Source organism: Cricetulus griseus (genome assembly GCF_003668045.3).
Source record: "Cricetulus griseus strain 17A/GY chromosome 1 unlocalized genomic scaffold, alternate assembly CriGri-PICRH-1.0 chr1_1, whole genome shotgun sequence".
Lineage (NCBI taxonomy): Eukaryota > Metazoa > Chordata > Mammalia > Rodentia > Cricetidae > Cricetulus > Cricetulus griseus.
Window position 1 is genome coordinate 231859566 of NW_023276807.1, and position 16484 is coordinate 231876049.

The 16484-nt window shown below is 42.6% G+C and overlaps 1 protein-coding gene across 4 annotated transcripts in view; it reads left to right on the plus strand.

Annotated features, from left to right (window-relative positions):
- The window catches only part of Enox1 (ecto-NOX disulfide-thiol exchanger 1), a 259391-nt gene that overhangs the window by 46903 nt on the left and 196004 nt on the right, over positions 1-16484 (plus strand). The window lies entirely within an intron of this gene.

A 16484-nucleotide genomic window follows, 5' to 3' on the forward strand; every position in this document is an offset into this window, starting at 1 on the left:
ATGGAAGACTTCATCCTCCCTGAGGAGGGGATGGAGGGTAGGTAGGGGGAAGGGGAAGATGGCAGGGAGAAGGAACTGGGATTGGCATGTAAAATAAGATTTTTTTAATTTAAATAAAAATTAATTTAAAAAATATAACAGAGCTGATAAACTTCCTGTTATCTAGTGATGGTGGCTACAGCCACTCAAAGGCCTAAGACTTTATATGTTGTCCACTAGTGCCAGTCCTAAGGGCAGCCCACACACAATTATGTGCAGTGCACAAGGCAGTGTTCTTATTGTCTCTGAGTATAAGCCTTCTACTACTTATAGTGTATAATGTTGTGTTCTCATTATCTTTGAGGATAATCCTACTTACCACAGTTGCTATAAAGCTCTGTGCCTGTATGCAGGCAGCTAAGCACAAAACCTGGAATCTATATCTCCCTTCCACTTGCACCATAAATAAAAGCTATAGAAACACAGAAGGGGTGTACTGTGGAGCCATAAACTGAAGAAAATAGAAAACACAGCTCTCACTCCTGTCCCAAGGGGTCACTGCCAGCTACCAGGAGCCTTGTGTTTCCTTTGTCTCTTGGTTGCTAGATAGCTGCCCTCATCTGTCTAGGTTTGTGAAATCTACTCCATGATAGTCACACACTCAGGGGCTGGTGCAGGGATTCTCACAGCATATCCCTGCAGTTAAACGAGCTCTGACTGTACAGGAAAACTAGGGGCTAACATAAACTAAAATTATAACTAAGTCTGCTGACACTGCGATCGTGTGGATGGAGGGGTTTGCTTCTCTGAACTTCCTATACAAACTGACAGCGGTTGTACTATGGTCAATAAATTTCAGATATCACCTTTTCTCCTCCTGTAAACTTTTACATGTGAGCTTAGCAGGGGACTTACAGATGCAAAAACAATTTCATCTCACCCTGCTGACAGTGAATCAACCACAGTGTGGGTAGGAAAGCCATGAGGACCGGAATACGTACTTTCTGGAGGGCGGGGGAGGGTGAGTTGCAATAAAGGCTGTGTAGCCATGTGATCCAGAAAGAGTATTACCCTGGGAAGACTGTCTCAGGGAGATCTGGATTTCAACTGTCAGAGTAGCTGACAGTTCTGCAGTTGATGTTTCATTCTCTCAGCTCCTGCAAACGGCAGGAGCAAAAGAGCCCTCCTCACCTGTACATTGTGCTCCCAAACTCTTTGCACCCTTCATAGGAGAGGCAGAGTGAATGTTGTCCTCAGAGCAGTTTCTCTCTGCTGGGACTAAAGAAGTAGCTTTCGAGATGGGTAATGACTCTACCAAGCACATAGGAGATCTCAGATTCTAGTTTGTTCCTTCTTAACTAACACAGACTTGTGTTTCCAGAGTCTGGGGACCAGTGGCAATCCCTTAGAATATCAATTATTATAAAAATCTGTGTTTTACCTTAGCTTGTGAATTCCTAGTACCCCCCCACACACACACACACATTCCTGTTTCTGTAGGTCTTGTTTATGGTCTATGTTGAAAAGTAAATTCCAGGCTTCATAGCTACAAGTGTAATGAGATTGCCTGTGCTAGACTGTTTGGAGTGCAGAAGAAAGAAATTAGATTGAAAGGGGGAGGAGTCTGATGAGGTAAGGAAAAGTAATAGTGGCCTGACTTTACTTCCCAGCCCAGAATAGTCCTGGGCAGTCTCTGATGACCACAGATTCATTTCCCATCTCTATCTCTCTATATATACATAGATTGTATACTTTTTACACACCAGTCTATCTAGACCTTCCCTCGTGCCCAGGCTGTCTTGAATTAAAGTATATCAGCAAACCTGTCCTTGGACTGCCCGAACACTGGCATTTGCTACTGTGAACACCCCATGGACACCTTGCAGAAGCTGTTCAACAATCATATTTGCTGGCTTCAGAGCACACCTCTGCTCCAGAAGGCACTAGCCCAACCACAACTTTCAAAACAGCTTGCGGTGGACCTTTGACCGTCATAAGCCTAAGTCCCTTTCCACACTGTACAGAGGGGAAAACTTCCTTTGGTGGCCCAGGAGAAGAGAGGGCCTGTGGCCAATACCAATGTAGTCCTTCCCTTTCCAGGCTGATAGCCGTGGTTGACAAAATCATCCTTGCCACATTCTTTTTCTTAATCATGTGTGTAGACTGTACGGCCTGCATTTTGAGCCAGCAAAGAGACCCCCTCTTGCTGTTCCTTGGTATTATGCATTCAGCCTAATAAAAGGCCTTGCTGACTTTTGACCTTATTAGTAGAGTGGTCTGTGCTGGTCACACAAATGCTAGTAGCAGCTGTGAACTGGTAGCCATAACAAAGTTATTGGTGGCCATCAGCCAATCGACAGCAGGGCCAGCAGTAGTAGCAACAAGATGATAGCTGTAGAAATCTTGTGAGTGGCTGAGGCAGAAATGACAGAAAACAGAGACAGAGGTGACAGGAAGAGTTTTGATGAGCCTTAGCTGAGAAGCTATAGACTTGGACTGCTTGGAACTGTTCCAGAAAAGCTGTGAGGTCTTAAGGGTCAAGAGTCTCTGGCATCCTAGGTCTAAAAACTAATATTCGATGCTGTTAGACTAGAGTCCCAGCACTTGAGACCTGTTCATAAGCTGGAAATAGCAACTTCAGCTTACGGCTGCTACCAATCACTACTGGTTACTATAGCTAAGAGAGTTTATAACAGCTGCCAAGTGCCAAGGCCACCAATAGTTAGAGCCCAGAGCAACAAGCTCCCATCCTTACCACCTACAGCCATGTCTCTATTGTTGAAATCCTGGAGCAATGGGCTCCCAACGGTTCAGCATTTAGAACCATAAAGTTCTAAGTCTGGCCATCCAGTTTCCAGATCTTGGGAACTCAGGGGCCTTGGATCATCAGTGTGACAGTTAAGCTTGATTGTCATCTTGATGGAATTTAGGATCACCATAAAAATAAACCTCTGGGCGTATCTTTGAGGGAGTTTCTCATTAAGTTAACTGAGGTGGGAATTCCCACCCTTAAGTGGGTGGCACACTGCCATGGCTGGGGTCCTAGTCTGCATCAAAAGAAGAAAGTGAGCCCAGCAGCAGCATCTATGTCTCCCTGACTGGGAGACAATGTCACCAGTTGCCTGCAGCTGCTGCTGCTGCCATGCCTTCCCTACCAAAATAAACCATATGCTGCACTGGAAGCCAGACTGTGTTTCTTCAGTTGCTTTGGCCAGGTATTTTGTGATGAGAGGAAAGTCACTAATCCCCAAGCCCTGGAATAGCATCTAGTCACCTACTTAGAACTCCAGGTGGAGCAAAGGTCAGTTCAGCTAGTGAAGCTAATTTCTCACACTGGACAAAGTCCATTTTAGGAAACAGGTCAACCCTAGGTCAACATCATACATGTTTGGACCTTCAGTTGTTTTGCTAAATGACAGTAATTACTCTGACATCAAGAACAGTGTGCCCTCAAGAAAGCATAGCTTTGGGGGTTCCCAGCAGCAGTGTGTGTTGATTGACCCAGATCCTTGGTCACCTCTATGATGGCAATAGAGAGGGCTTGGGAGGGCTGAGGAGGGGCGTGACAGAGCCAGACTTCCAGTCCCCATAAGACTATGGCTGTATCTGCTGCAGAGAGGTGTCTCTTGGTTCATTACTGATGGCAGCATTTCCAGGTTCCAACTCCAGCACCTTTTGGGTAACTCTCTGACCTCATTCTTCTGGCTTCATTCTTTGCTCTCCCATCTCTGTCTCTTTGTCTCTGTCTGTCTCCCTCCCTGTTTCTGTCTCTCTGTGTCTCTGTCTCTGTGTCTCTGTCTCTCTCTCTCTCTCTCTCTCTCTCTCTCTCTCTCTCTCTCTCTCTCTCTCTCTCTCTCTCTCTCTCTGGAAGAAGAAAGGCCTCTTCAAATGCTTCATATACAACCCAGCAATAAGTACATTAGTAAGTGGTTTTTTCCAGAACCTACTCATGAGTTTGTTGTTGTTTGTTTCAGTAGGAGGTTCCTAAGAGAATCTACTTCACTATAGTGCCAGAATCTCATGTCTGCTAGTGCTTTTTGATTTTTGAACTTGTTCTGTATTACTGTAAACTCTGTGAGGGCAGAGTCCGTGTCTTGCTCACCATTCTACTATTGGTAGTTAGCAGTGTCCTGTATACTAGAGACACTTAATGAAGACACTTAATGAAGACCTCTTGATCAGTTGTAACTTTAGAGTAACCTTTTATTCCAGATTGTTCTGTCTGAGTACCAAGAAAACTCTTAGGAGCTTAGCCTATATTTTTGTTGGCAGAAACCTGAGTTCCCCAAATCTATAACAACTAAGACTGAGGCTAGGGACTGAATCCAAGGCTCTGTCATTCTTTCTAATTTAGATGAAATGATCCAAGTCTTCGTCTTTAGAACTATTGTTTCTCTTTTTATACAACACTGCAAAATAGTAGCCTAATAATAGATAGTTGTATTTTGTAGTATATTTTAACCCCAAGAGAGGCCAGTATATGAGCTGCTTATCAAAATGGCATTGCTGGCATTGTAGAGTAATGGTGTTCTCCAATGAGCACCTCTGCAGAATATGGCCAGCTGGAGGGAGGATGCCAAGAGTGTAGTATCCTCCTTGCTGTTTAAACTACCTTTATTTTAACCCATTACATGCATTACCTTAAAATAATAATTCCCTTATGAAAGGTTCCCATCTCCCAAACATCTCTCAGATCCAGTAGGTCCATGCCATTGCATTTTTAGACATGTTTCACAGCCAGAAGAAAGGACAGTACATTGCTGGTAGTCAGAGATGGAAGCTGGTGTCTTGGGAATGTGTCTGAATATGACAGTGCTCCCAACTGACATGGGGCTTGGTATTAGATTACAATTTAGCAAATCTGAAAATGAGTCTGGTTTCCTGCTAACTATGTGTCTTAACTTTCTTTGCCTTAGTTCTACCTGTTAGTAAAATGTCCATATTGTTAAGTTCATGAGTTGGATAAATACAAACACCCATCTCCCTTATTGTGTATACTAGTAAAATACTCATCTTAATCACCACAATAGTCCAGGGCTGGTGAACATCTAGATTTGACAGGCACTGCAGTTCTCAGTCGCCACCACTTGGAGCACTGCCCAACCACTGCTAGTCATTGGTTGTTTTCTTAAGTCATTGTCTTGCAGCAAACATTATCTCGTAATAAACTGTAACATTCAGAATTGCCCCAGAATAAGAATATCAGAGAACTGGAAGAACAGAAGACCTTTTTCATTAAGCCTAGAAAGGGAAAAACGTGATAACGCCACTGGGAATTCTTTTAGAATATTTGTTTAGGTTGGTTTTAAGCCATGTAGCTGTGAAAATAAACTGTGGTAGCAGTAGCAATATACTGTAATTCCCACAAAGCCCATTCAGCATAATTTCTTTTTATAAATAAATGTGATTACCCTAAGCTAACATGAAATTATATTCAGGACCCTAGGCCTGATATTTTCCTCTTGTATCTGTGTTTTTCAAGCTCAGTACTGGCCTGTTCCTCCTCCTGCTGTCCTCGCCTCATATGTTTAAGTGGTCATGGGCACGTAGCTGGACATGGGGTCAGGGGTGGTATTCGACCTTCAATTGAGTTTGGTGAGTAGAGGGAAAGTAGAGCTTAGCCTCACCAGCTTTCAGGAGGCAGGAGACGGAGAGGGGCTTAAACCGTGCAGAATTCAGCAGCCTCCCACCCACAGGTCTCACCCCACGTCTTACCACGAGTATGAATGACATTCACCTCTGACAATGTAATTTGCCTATAGGAATTTTGGATGAGATCTTGATAATTTTGCTTTTGAAATTATTCGCTTATGAGTTATGGCTTTTCATCTAAAACCAGCTCTGATTTTTCCATAATTGTGCGAACGCAGAATTCTGCAAAGTGAGAAAGCCTGCTGACAAATGGTTTTCAACAGTGATGACTTTCATCTGAATGTTAAATTTGACAAGAATTGTCCTAATACAAAGCTTATGGGTATTTAATGAAATATTTTTTTTATTTTATATAGTGCACTTTTCACTGTATGCTAGCACAAAACGTTTTCAGGTCTCCAACATTACTGTGGCTATCTTATGCCTCGAGTGCCTAATTGATAGTGCACCCACAGTTAAGGGAAAAGGCAGGGGCAGGGGCAGGGGCAGGGCAGGGCAGGGGCAGTAGCCCCTTTCATCTAGCAGACTTGACTAGAAGGCAGTGATTCTCCTTGAGCTAATCTTCCAAATGCCACACCCACATAGGAATGCTGTCTGGCTTCTTTTTGTTTAGAGGCTTTTCTTCTATTCTCTTTTTCTTAAATCCCTTGCTTGACAGCTCCACACATATATATAATGAAATCGTCCCTTTCCCATTCTAGTACTCCATCTCTTTCTCTCTTCCCCTGCTGAAACCCTCCTCCTACTTCCTGTTATGTCCCCTCCTACTTGCATGTGTTTTGTGTGTCATCCACTGAAGTTAATAGGAGTCTGCGTGAGTATGGGCAGGAAGTCTTTTACTGAACCATGGACTATACCACTGAACAAAGTCACACCCCTTCTAGAAGCCACCGTTAACTGTCAGTTGTCCCTGAGGAAGGGGTGGAGCCTCAGGGTGAAATGCTGATTGGCTAGATCTTGTGTCGGTCTTCTGCAGTCCAGTGAGTTAGGAGTCCATCAGTCATGTCACATCCAGAAGACACTGTTTTGCAGCAGTCCTGCCCAGCCTCTGTCTTTTACACTCTTTCCACCCTTCTTCTTCAGTGTTCCCTGAGTTTTAGGTGGGGAGATACGATATACGTATCCACTTCAGGCCAAGCACCCCATAGGTACTTATCTGTGTACTTTGAGCAGGTGTGAGTGTCTATATTGACTGCTGTCTACTCCAAAGGGAAATTCTCCGATGAGGGCTGAGAGGCACACTAATTGATGGGAACATGGAAGGTTTAAAAGGCAGTTTGCTCTTGTGCCCAATTAGCAAAATAATAGTAGTAGGTTCTTTCCTGGGGCCTATGAACTCCCCAGCTACTACGGATTGCTGCCCAGGTTTACAGTACTGGGCATGAGTTTCCTTGTGGAGTGGGCCTTAAATTCAATCAGAAAACAATTGATTGTTCCCAATCAATTGCTCCAATGGGCCTATCATCCCAGACTGGTTTTTATTGTAGCTGGTAGAGTTCGCAGCTGGGTAAGACCATTGCTAATGGGCTTCTCTCCCCCAGGCAGCCTGCATTATACCTTCCAGCAGTAAAAATGCTAGCCAGCAGGGAGGAAGCTTCCAGGTCAGTTTCAGCTTGATGTCTTCAGGTCCTGTAGCCAACATATGTGATACCTACAGCATCAGGGTCTTATTGTCAAGTTCTACCAGGTGGCCCAAAGCAGAAGCAATAGCCTCTATTGTCTTGAGGAGCTTTGGGATGATGCTGGCCAATTTTGGGAAGGCATTCCACACTTGATACTGGGATATTTGTTTAATAATTTGTGCTCTGGAAGGAGCATTGTTCTCCTGTGCAAGGTACCTTCATCAAGCTTCTTTTTAAATGATATTTGCACCAAGCACCCTTAGTATTAGTTATCCTGGCCCCACCCATCCTCTGCCCTGCTTTGCCAACCCTCTTGCCTCTTAAACCTCCTACCCAGTCCTTCCCTTTTGCCTTTTCATATAAAGAAGGTCACTGACAGTGATTCAGGGAACAGTTTGTTTGGCTTCTTAAAGGACAAATGTCTCCCCTTGGGGATTCAGAAAGGATGAGGGTGGAGGGGAGTACATCTATAGCCTTTAAGGAAGCCCAGGCAAGACAGAAAAGGCAGACCTGTTAGTACTGCAGCAGCAAGGTGTGGCAGTGACCTTCAACCCTACCTCAATGCCAGAGCCATCCCCCGAGCATTAGTCAATAGGTGCCCAAGGAATGACCTTGAACTTCTGGTCCTGCTGCCTCCTGCTCTTGAATGGCGAATCTGCAGGCCTCACTACCAAGCCAGTTTTACATGGTGCTAGGGTTCAGTGTTGAACTCAGAATTTTGTGCACACCAGGCAAGCACTGAGCTCCATCTCCAGCCCCTTGACTTCTTTCTCATTTCTGAATCATAGACACACCCAGAGCCCAGCAGCACTTCTGTGTGTGCCCCACCCACCTCTAGCCTCAGAAGCCTGTGTTCAAGCCCCATAGGCCTTCCTCTGCCCCAGGCCCTCCGTGTGAGACTTGCTGAACACAACCACCAGCACCAGAGACTTATCCCATTTCCTCATAGTGCTCCCTGCCAGACTAGAACCTTCTAGCAAATGTCCAGCATACATTTGCATCAGGCTTTGTGTCCCAAAGCACACTGTTTGATTGGGGACTGGGAATTCCACCATCCTTACCCACTTGGTGCTCACCAGGGAAAGGGTCACGGGTGGTCTCTTAGAGAACAGAAATCTAGGTATCTGTGGGAATTTAGAAGAAGAGAAAGCTAGGCCTCTGGCTCAGGGCAGTGCATTGAAGAGTTGTGAGTTGCTGGGTCTCTAAGTCCCAGGGCATCTTGACTACAGGGCTAATGCTTTATTCATTGGGATGCAATGGCATCATTAAGAACCCATTAGCTTAAAGAGTAACTAACCCATGCTTTGTGACTCTACTAAAGGAAATGTTAAGCAGGATGAGCCACTGGCTCAGGCTGGTCAGGGTCTGATCTGGATTTTGTTGCAGGTAGATTTCCATAGACTCAAGCAGGGCTCTGCCCTGGGCCTTTTGGAAATAGATAACTCATTTACCAGGGTTTGCAGCTATTTAGGGGTCAGTTATTTACCCAGGGCAATTAAAATGTTTCACTTTGTGTCTTAATTTGTTTTCCATGCATGGGTCAAGGTATAAATGAGCACATAATGAGAACATTGAGCCACCCAAGGCAGAGGCTGTACAATGATGTAGGGTCTTTTCTCTCTCTCTCTCTCTCTCTCTCTCTCTCTCTCTCTCTCTCTCTCTCTCTCTCTCTCTCTCTGTAAGAAGGTAATGATGTTTGTGGAAAATGTTTTCTGTGTATCAGTTCGGCCAAGAAGTATGTGATAGATACTATCTTTTCATAGTATACATGTGTGAAAATTATTCTTCAACGTGTTTGCTCATGTCTTCAGTATGAAGAATTCACCTTTCTTGATAGTTCTATCTTTGAATCCTAGAATCTGCCTGAAGTTCTGCTCAGACATTGGCTCCTTTCTCCAAAGAAGTCTTTCCCTTGTCTCTCTTGCTCAATCCCAACAGCCCATGGTTTTGTTGTTTCAGGTAAAGCTTCCATTTACCTACAGCTCTCTGGTTGGTTTACTCCATGGAGCCCTCCCCTCCCCCCCAGGTGAAGTCAAAGAGGAAAGAGTGAAAACCGAGAAAGGGATTAACAGTGGTGGGGAACCAGCGATGTCCTTGTTTATCTTCATAAATGTATCTAGGCCTGGCTTAGATGGCAGTAGAAAGCCAGTGAGCTTCTTCCAGGGATAGCTGGCTCATTTTTTCTAACCCTGCACATTATTGTGGAAGTAGGCCTGAAGCCAGAGGTCAGATTTAGATCTCTTCTCCAGGTGAGGGGACAGGTAGAGAGGGAACTTGTCCAATCCTAGAACTATTTTGAATGGTGGTCAGGTATCAGCTTTGGCTGTGAGAGAATGCCTGTCAAGAACATTTTGGAGATTTCTGTACTGGAAGGAATTGGAAGTGATGAATTTCAAGTGCCATTTAATTCTGCACACCATGGTGCTTTGTGAACCAAGGCGTGTTCACGAATCCCAGGGGCTCTGCTGTAATGAGGGCTCATCAACCCAGGCTCAGGTTTATTGGTAATGGTGCTTCTTTTAATAACTCACTCAGCATCTGGGTAGAACAGTGATAATTGTTTTAATATTACTATATTTAGAAGGTAGAAAGCAACCCAAGAGAACAGATAGTGTAGGTAGGGTGCTGATTGACAATCCATTCACAAGAGGACTGGTTGAGCTATTGTATTTTCCACAGTGTTCAAATATAGTATCACCCTTGCTAGGAAACGTGAAGTAGTCTCTGGTTGGTCATGGGACTTAAAAGCTGTCTTCAGAGACCTAAAAGTTACAGATGGTCAAGAGTGTATACAGGCCCTCTCTCCTTAGTGTTTTTAATGGAAAGAGTAGTGCTTCTCCCTGAAGGTCTCCAGATTTACCCTTAATTATTTGTTCAATCCAGAAATATGAAGTGTATAGCCTTTTTGAAAAGTAAAGGCTTCCTGAGAAAAATAATTGCACCTGCCATTTCTACATACACACACACACACACACACACACACACACACACACACACACAGAGAGAGAGAGAGAGAGAGAGAGAGAGAGAGAGAGAGAGAGAGAGAGAGAGATCTTAAATGTTGAATAGTGTTTCTCTTATGTTATAAAGTAATTGGCTTTGCTCTTCTGCCCATGCTTGTTTACTTACATGGACAAGTCTCTTTGGGTCGTGTTATTAGACTGTGTAATTTCAAAGGATCCCTGCCTCCTTGCCTGCCTGCCCATCTTTGTACGCCCTTCTGAAGACAGACAACATGTTGAGGGTGAGGTAATGCCTCACCCATTCTATGATCATTACTTACCTAAGATAAAAGAAAGATGATTTAGAGCTTAAAATTGGCTTCTTGACAAAGTAGAAAAATGGAGGATATAATCACAGTCCCCATAATGGAACTTAGTGTCTGAGAACTGGCCAGATTTGCTTTTCATCTTCTGTGGTCCATGCCAAATTGAAAATCTCCTTTCTTCCAATGATTTCACCTCCTTCCTACTATACATTTATGCCTCTGTCATGCTAATGTACTGGTTAGTGAGCCTGGAGATGCAGTTATTTATAGATCTGGACTATTTCATACACCAGCTGCAAGAAACCTCACAAAGGGAATGTATCTTGGTAACTCACCCTTGACACTGCACTGGTGGAGGTTTGGGGCATGAAGCCCCCAGTAGATGACTTGTTGAGGGCACCAAAATCTTGTCTTCTATTCTTTGACACATTTTTTTTCAAATTATTTTTCTCTGACTTTTTAAGTCCACCTTCATTCTAGTTTCTAAGAGACATTCTCCCTATTGTGTTCTTTAGCTTTCAAACCTCCAAGCCTTCCGGATTGACCCTTGGCATCAAACTGTTTGGTATTAATGTTCCTCTTCTCTTTGTGTTTTCTTTCCTTTCCTTTTCCCATGCACACATGCAATTGAAAGTGTATAGATACATACGGTTAATGTGTGTGTGTGTGTGGGGGGGTGAGATCCCATCATATTCTGTGTTCTTGCTGGGCATTGACAAGTTCACTTAGTCACCCTGAGTTTAGCCTTGACTAATACTAGCAGTGAAGGTGAGAGCTGACTATATATATCCAGACTTAGATCCATTCTCCAGGTAAGGGTTCAGCTAGAGGGGGAGCCGAGTCTGTGAAGTGAGAAGCGCTGGTACATGGAAGGTACAGAATGATAGCACAGAGCACGATTATGCAACTCCCTTGTCTTTTTACCTTAAAGGGAAAACTGAAGGAAGAATATGTAAAATGGAGATGGCATCTTCTCTCAGGGTACACTATGATAGGAATGTCTAACCTGACAGTTTAAAAAAGTCTGCAGTGGTTTTATAACTGTGCAAGTAAGGGGGCGATGCGTTCAAGGAGAGGGTTTGATTCTGTGGATTTGATAGGCGCGGTTACATGGTTTGCCCTCCCTGGATTTGCCTCTGTACAGCAATGGCCTCTGCTTTCTCCTCATTTTGAAGAAGGATCCCCTTAACTTTGTTTAATAGAGTAGTGCTACTTGAGGCAGGATGGGAGAACTGGAGAGCTAGCTCAGTGGTTAAGAGCAGTTGTCGCTCTTGGGGAAGACCGTGGTTTGGTTCCCAGTACCTACATGATGGCTCATAACCACCCATTCATAGCTCCAGTTCCAGGGGCTCTGGTACTGCCTTTTGACCCTGCAGGCACCAGGCCTGCACGTGATACATACATACATACATACATATGCAGGCGAACACTCATACACATAAAATAAATATATGCAGATTTTAAAGGATATTACTGCTTAACAAATCTCCCCATTTATTTGTTCTACTTAAAACTCTCCATCAAAAACTTAGTTTTCTTCTTCGCCACCAATTAGCAGATAGTGATCATTAATAAGCAGTCAGAATCCTGTATATTTATCAGACTTAAAACCTTCATAATATTTTTTTTCATCTGGGATCTTAGGTTATCTCTTATCATCTGTCTCTTCATTACCACCTTTAAGCTATTTCAAAGTGTTCCCAATGCTCAAAAGAATTAAGAAGCAATGTAGAATTTGCTTGTATTTCTGCACTGTGCACTGGGCCTGCTAGCTTCAGGGTGGGCAAATGTGATGAATCGTCTCAATCATCCTGAGCTTAGAGTTGATTAGAGAGTGGTGCTAGGATGGCTTGCTGTGGGAGCATGGATGAGAAGGTCCATTCTCCTGCCTCTTTCCATGAGAATACCAGTGGCATCCTCCTTCAGGTGCTTTGTGGTTTACATTCTACCTTTTCCTGTGAACCATCTGATATTCTGTGCCTTGATATAGTGACTTATCTCTATAATGGTGGCCACCAATGAACCCTTCTCTAGTACTTGAAAAGTGCTTTTGTGTGCTCTTACCATGTTTTGGATTGTTTTTTGTTTGTTTGTTTGGTTGGCTGGTTGGTTGGTTGGTTTGGTTTCATTTGGTTTGGTTTGATTTTTCAAGGCAGGATTTCTCTGTAGCTTTGGAGACTATCCTAGAACTCACTGTGTAGACAAGGTTAGCCTCAAACTCATAGAGATCCACCTGCCTCTGCCTCCCAAGTGCTGGGAGTAAAAGCGTGTACCACCACTGCGCAGCATTTGTTTTGTTTTTTAATTGTTTACATGTATGGGTGTGTTTATGTTCTTTTTTCCTTTTTATTTTATTATTTTGCATGTGTTTGGGTGTTTGTCTGTATGTATGTATGTCTGTGTACCACATGTATGTAGTGCCCATAGAGGCCGGAAGAGGGCATCAGGTTTCCTGGGACTGAAGTTACAGATGGTTGTGAGACACCATGTGGGGTTGTGAGAATCAAACCTGGGTCCTCTGGAAGAGTAGCCAGTGCTCTGAACCACTGAGCCATCTCTACATCTCTCCACCACTACCCCTTTCCACTTTTATAACCTGTTTTGAAGAACAGTTTCATTTTGTCCTCAATTTTGCAGATCCCTCTCATCTCCTAAAATACTCAGTAGGAAGATGACTTGCTTGCCTTAGAAAACAATGCAAAAAGACCCTGCAGAGCTTGGTCTGTGTTTGTGAAAAGAAAACAGAGTTTTACAAAACAAATGTAAAACACACAACTTTCTAGGTGTTCCTTAATGGAACGGTTGCTCTGGAGTTCCCTGGTGCACAGGTAGGAGAGGCAAAGCACCTCCTGTGTTATTGTAGACGGCTGTTTTAAAAGCATGGCAGTAACACATCCATAGCATATATCTACTTGTAGGATATCTCCTCGTTTTAATCTGTAAAATGTCTCTCTAAACTATGAAATGGTGAGTAGGTGTTCTCCTGCTGGACAGCAATAGTAGACATATTCTTAGTGATAGAAAAACATGAATTTGGGAGCTTTTCACCACACACATAAACTATAGCTAATAAAGATTTCCTAGCAAATGAGGCTTCAGCTATCACAGGACATAAGTTTGCTTTGATCTCATCTCATTTAAAGACATTAATAAAACTGATTCTCTCATTGCAATGGTTTTTCTATTAAAGTAGACATGAGTCTAAGGAATTGGGCCAAACAAATTCATTTTTTAAATAAAATATTTTGAAAACATAGCTGATTTTTGCCCCCTTTGACAGGAAACTTCTTTTTGTGGACAGCCACAGGTGGATTGTCTTCTTTAAATTATTTGTCCTTGGTACATATGTCATTAGAAAGGATGAGAAGGCCCTATACTTTCCAGGTGGAGGCACCCCATGCTCCTGAACTACAGTGGTTTTGTAGGCTTGATGAGATTTCAGACAGTTTTGCTCAGTTGATGTAATCCAGTGAAGTACTGAGCAAAAATGTGTGTTGTTAAGCCTTTGGGAAATTAAGTGTGAGATTTTGGCTTTCAGTCTATTTCACTGAAGAACAGGTTGGAGGTCCATTATGCCCAGGCAGAGATCTCTTGTTATCCTTGACACTCTGTACATCTGATTGCTTTATAATAATAATCCCTCAGTAAAACCTGTAAGCAGAAACCGCCAATTTCATAATTTGTCAGGAAGCTCTTAAAAGCTTTTGTATTTGCATAGAATGGAAAAGCTGGAGAGGAAAAAAAATCATCCACCTTTTATATGATGTTATTTTACAAAGGAATTGTGGGGAATGAAACAGTCTGCTACAATTTAGGTGTGGTACAGAAAACTAGGGCAACACTTACTTTTAGAAATATCAAGTGTTATTCACTGTTTTATAATTAATTACGTAATTATACACCAGAACACAAAGATCCCAGGATACCTTAATAGAAACGCTGCACTTCCAAATAAAATAACAGTAATTATCACCTACTATATTCAAAGTAGTTTATTAGCTGTAAACCTTAACTCCCCGTATCTATGTGTAAATAAACATCATTAATAATATTAATCTTTCCTATAGTTTAGAAATAAGAAAACTAAGGCAGGGAAATTGGTTTGAATGATCAGTTAAGCGTCATGGCCTTGAATGGTTGAAACAGTGTTAACCAAATACAAAAGTCACTCTCCAGTTCAATCACAGATTACCATGTAGTAATTACGATTTGCAGGATTTCCCTTTGATTGAGTTCATGTGATCAAATCAGCTTAAAATTTTACACAAGGAAAATCCTGTCAGTCTTGAGTCCACTGGAAATATTTGGTAGGAATGCACTTATTTCAGAAACACCATCCTAGGTACCTTATAGCCACATGAAGGTGTATGTAATTAAAAACATTGGGTTAGGAAATTGGAGAGCTATAATAAATTGAAAGTCACAGAGTTCAAGATAGGGATAAATGAAAGTTTACAGACCACGTCCTGCTAATAAAGCAATCTTTTTGAAATAGCAGCAGGTTGTTAAGGTAGCTGTGCAAGACATGGGTCCCCAGGGTTTCTGATGCTCCTGTTTACAGCCATAACGATCACAGTGAGAATTACCACTGGAACAGACAGTGTGGAGCCAAGACAAGCTAATGCCATCCCTGTAACACTGTAGAGAAAAGTCAAGGTTAAGCATCACCAGAGTGGCACAAGCCATAAAGCCGACAAAGTAAGGAGATATTCTCTGATAGAGTGTTCCGGAACTGCAAACTCATTAGACAGGGAAAAAAAAAAAAAAAACTGTGTGATTGATGTCCATTTGTGGAGATCTGAGCTGGAGGAAGGGAGCCAACTACACTTCATTTAGGGAGCCAAGTAAGACAAATAGTGACCTTGTGGTGATCCGAGGCTGCTCCACTACAGGGCCGTTGAAGAGAAGAATGAGAATGCTCATCTGGCTCTGTCTTGGTGCCCTGCAATGGTTGGAGCAGAGAGAAAAGTACTCCAAGACTTCACCATAGTGTTGACGAGTGGACAGCTGCAGGGCATACAGTCAGGCTTGCTGTGTGTTTGCTGAACTTGGTTTATATGGAAAGAATCCGTCTTGTGGCATTTGTTGCCCATGGTAATCGGTGTACAATACATCAGCACATTCTAGATTCATTTGGTAGTAGTGCTTAACAGAAAGTTTTGACATATATGTTCTGAATACAAGTTTGTTCCCCAAATTGGAATCATCCACTGCTAGGCAATACCTAATTGGGAGGAAAATGCCCCAGCATCTCATTTGCCCTGCTTAGGGACGGAGATTTGTTGAACTCCCAAGACCACATCCACGTGCACCTATTCTTAAGATACCGAGACCCGAGCTTGCATTTCAGCTGAATGGGTAGGAAGCATTCTGTCAACATCATACTTATTAGGGAGTGGGCTACTGAGAATTGGCCCTAAGAATCAAAGAGCATAACTTGAAATACTCAAGCTTCACACTATTCTTAAAATACTAGAATACCTAAAAGTATGAACAGAAATGTGACTCCAGAAGAAAAGAAGTAAACTTACACCTAAACAAAAGCAAATATTTAACTTTAGATGTCGTCTCAGACAGTCTTTGGGTCTCTCATCTAGGTTTCACAACTGGCAAAAGTGCACTTAAACCATGAATGTGTGCAGAGGTGGCTTTTGCATTTGAAAGGGTGGAGAAAAGGCATTATATTTTATAATTAATGTCACAGAAAGGCCCTTTGTAACCTTATTGTATGTTGTATATTCATATTTATTAGAAAAGCCCTGAGTATAACAAAATACATATCTCTCTATAAAATATATGTCTCCATAGAGACATGCATGCATATATACACATACATATACACACTGTATGCCATGTAATTCTCAGGAAAATTTGAGTCCCATAAATTTGGGCCAGTTCAATTCATCATTTTATAGAACCAAAAAACAAACATTTTGTCTCTGCTACTGTAGCCTTGTAGACTT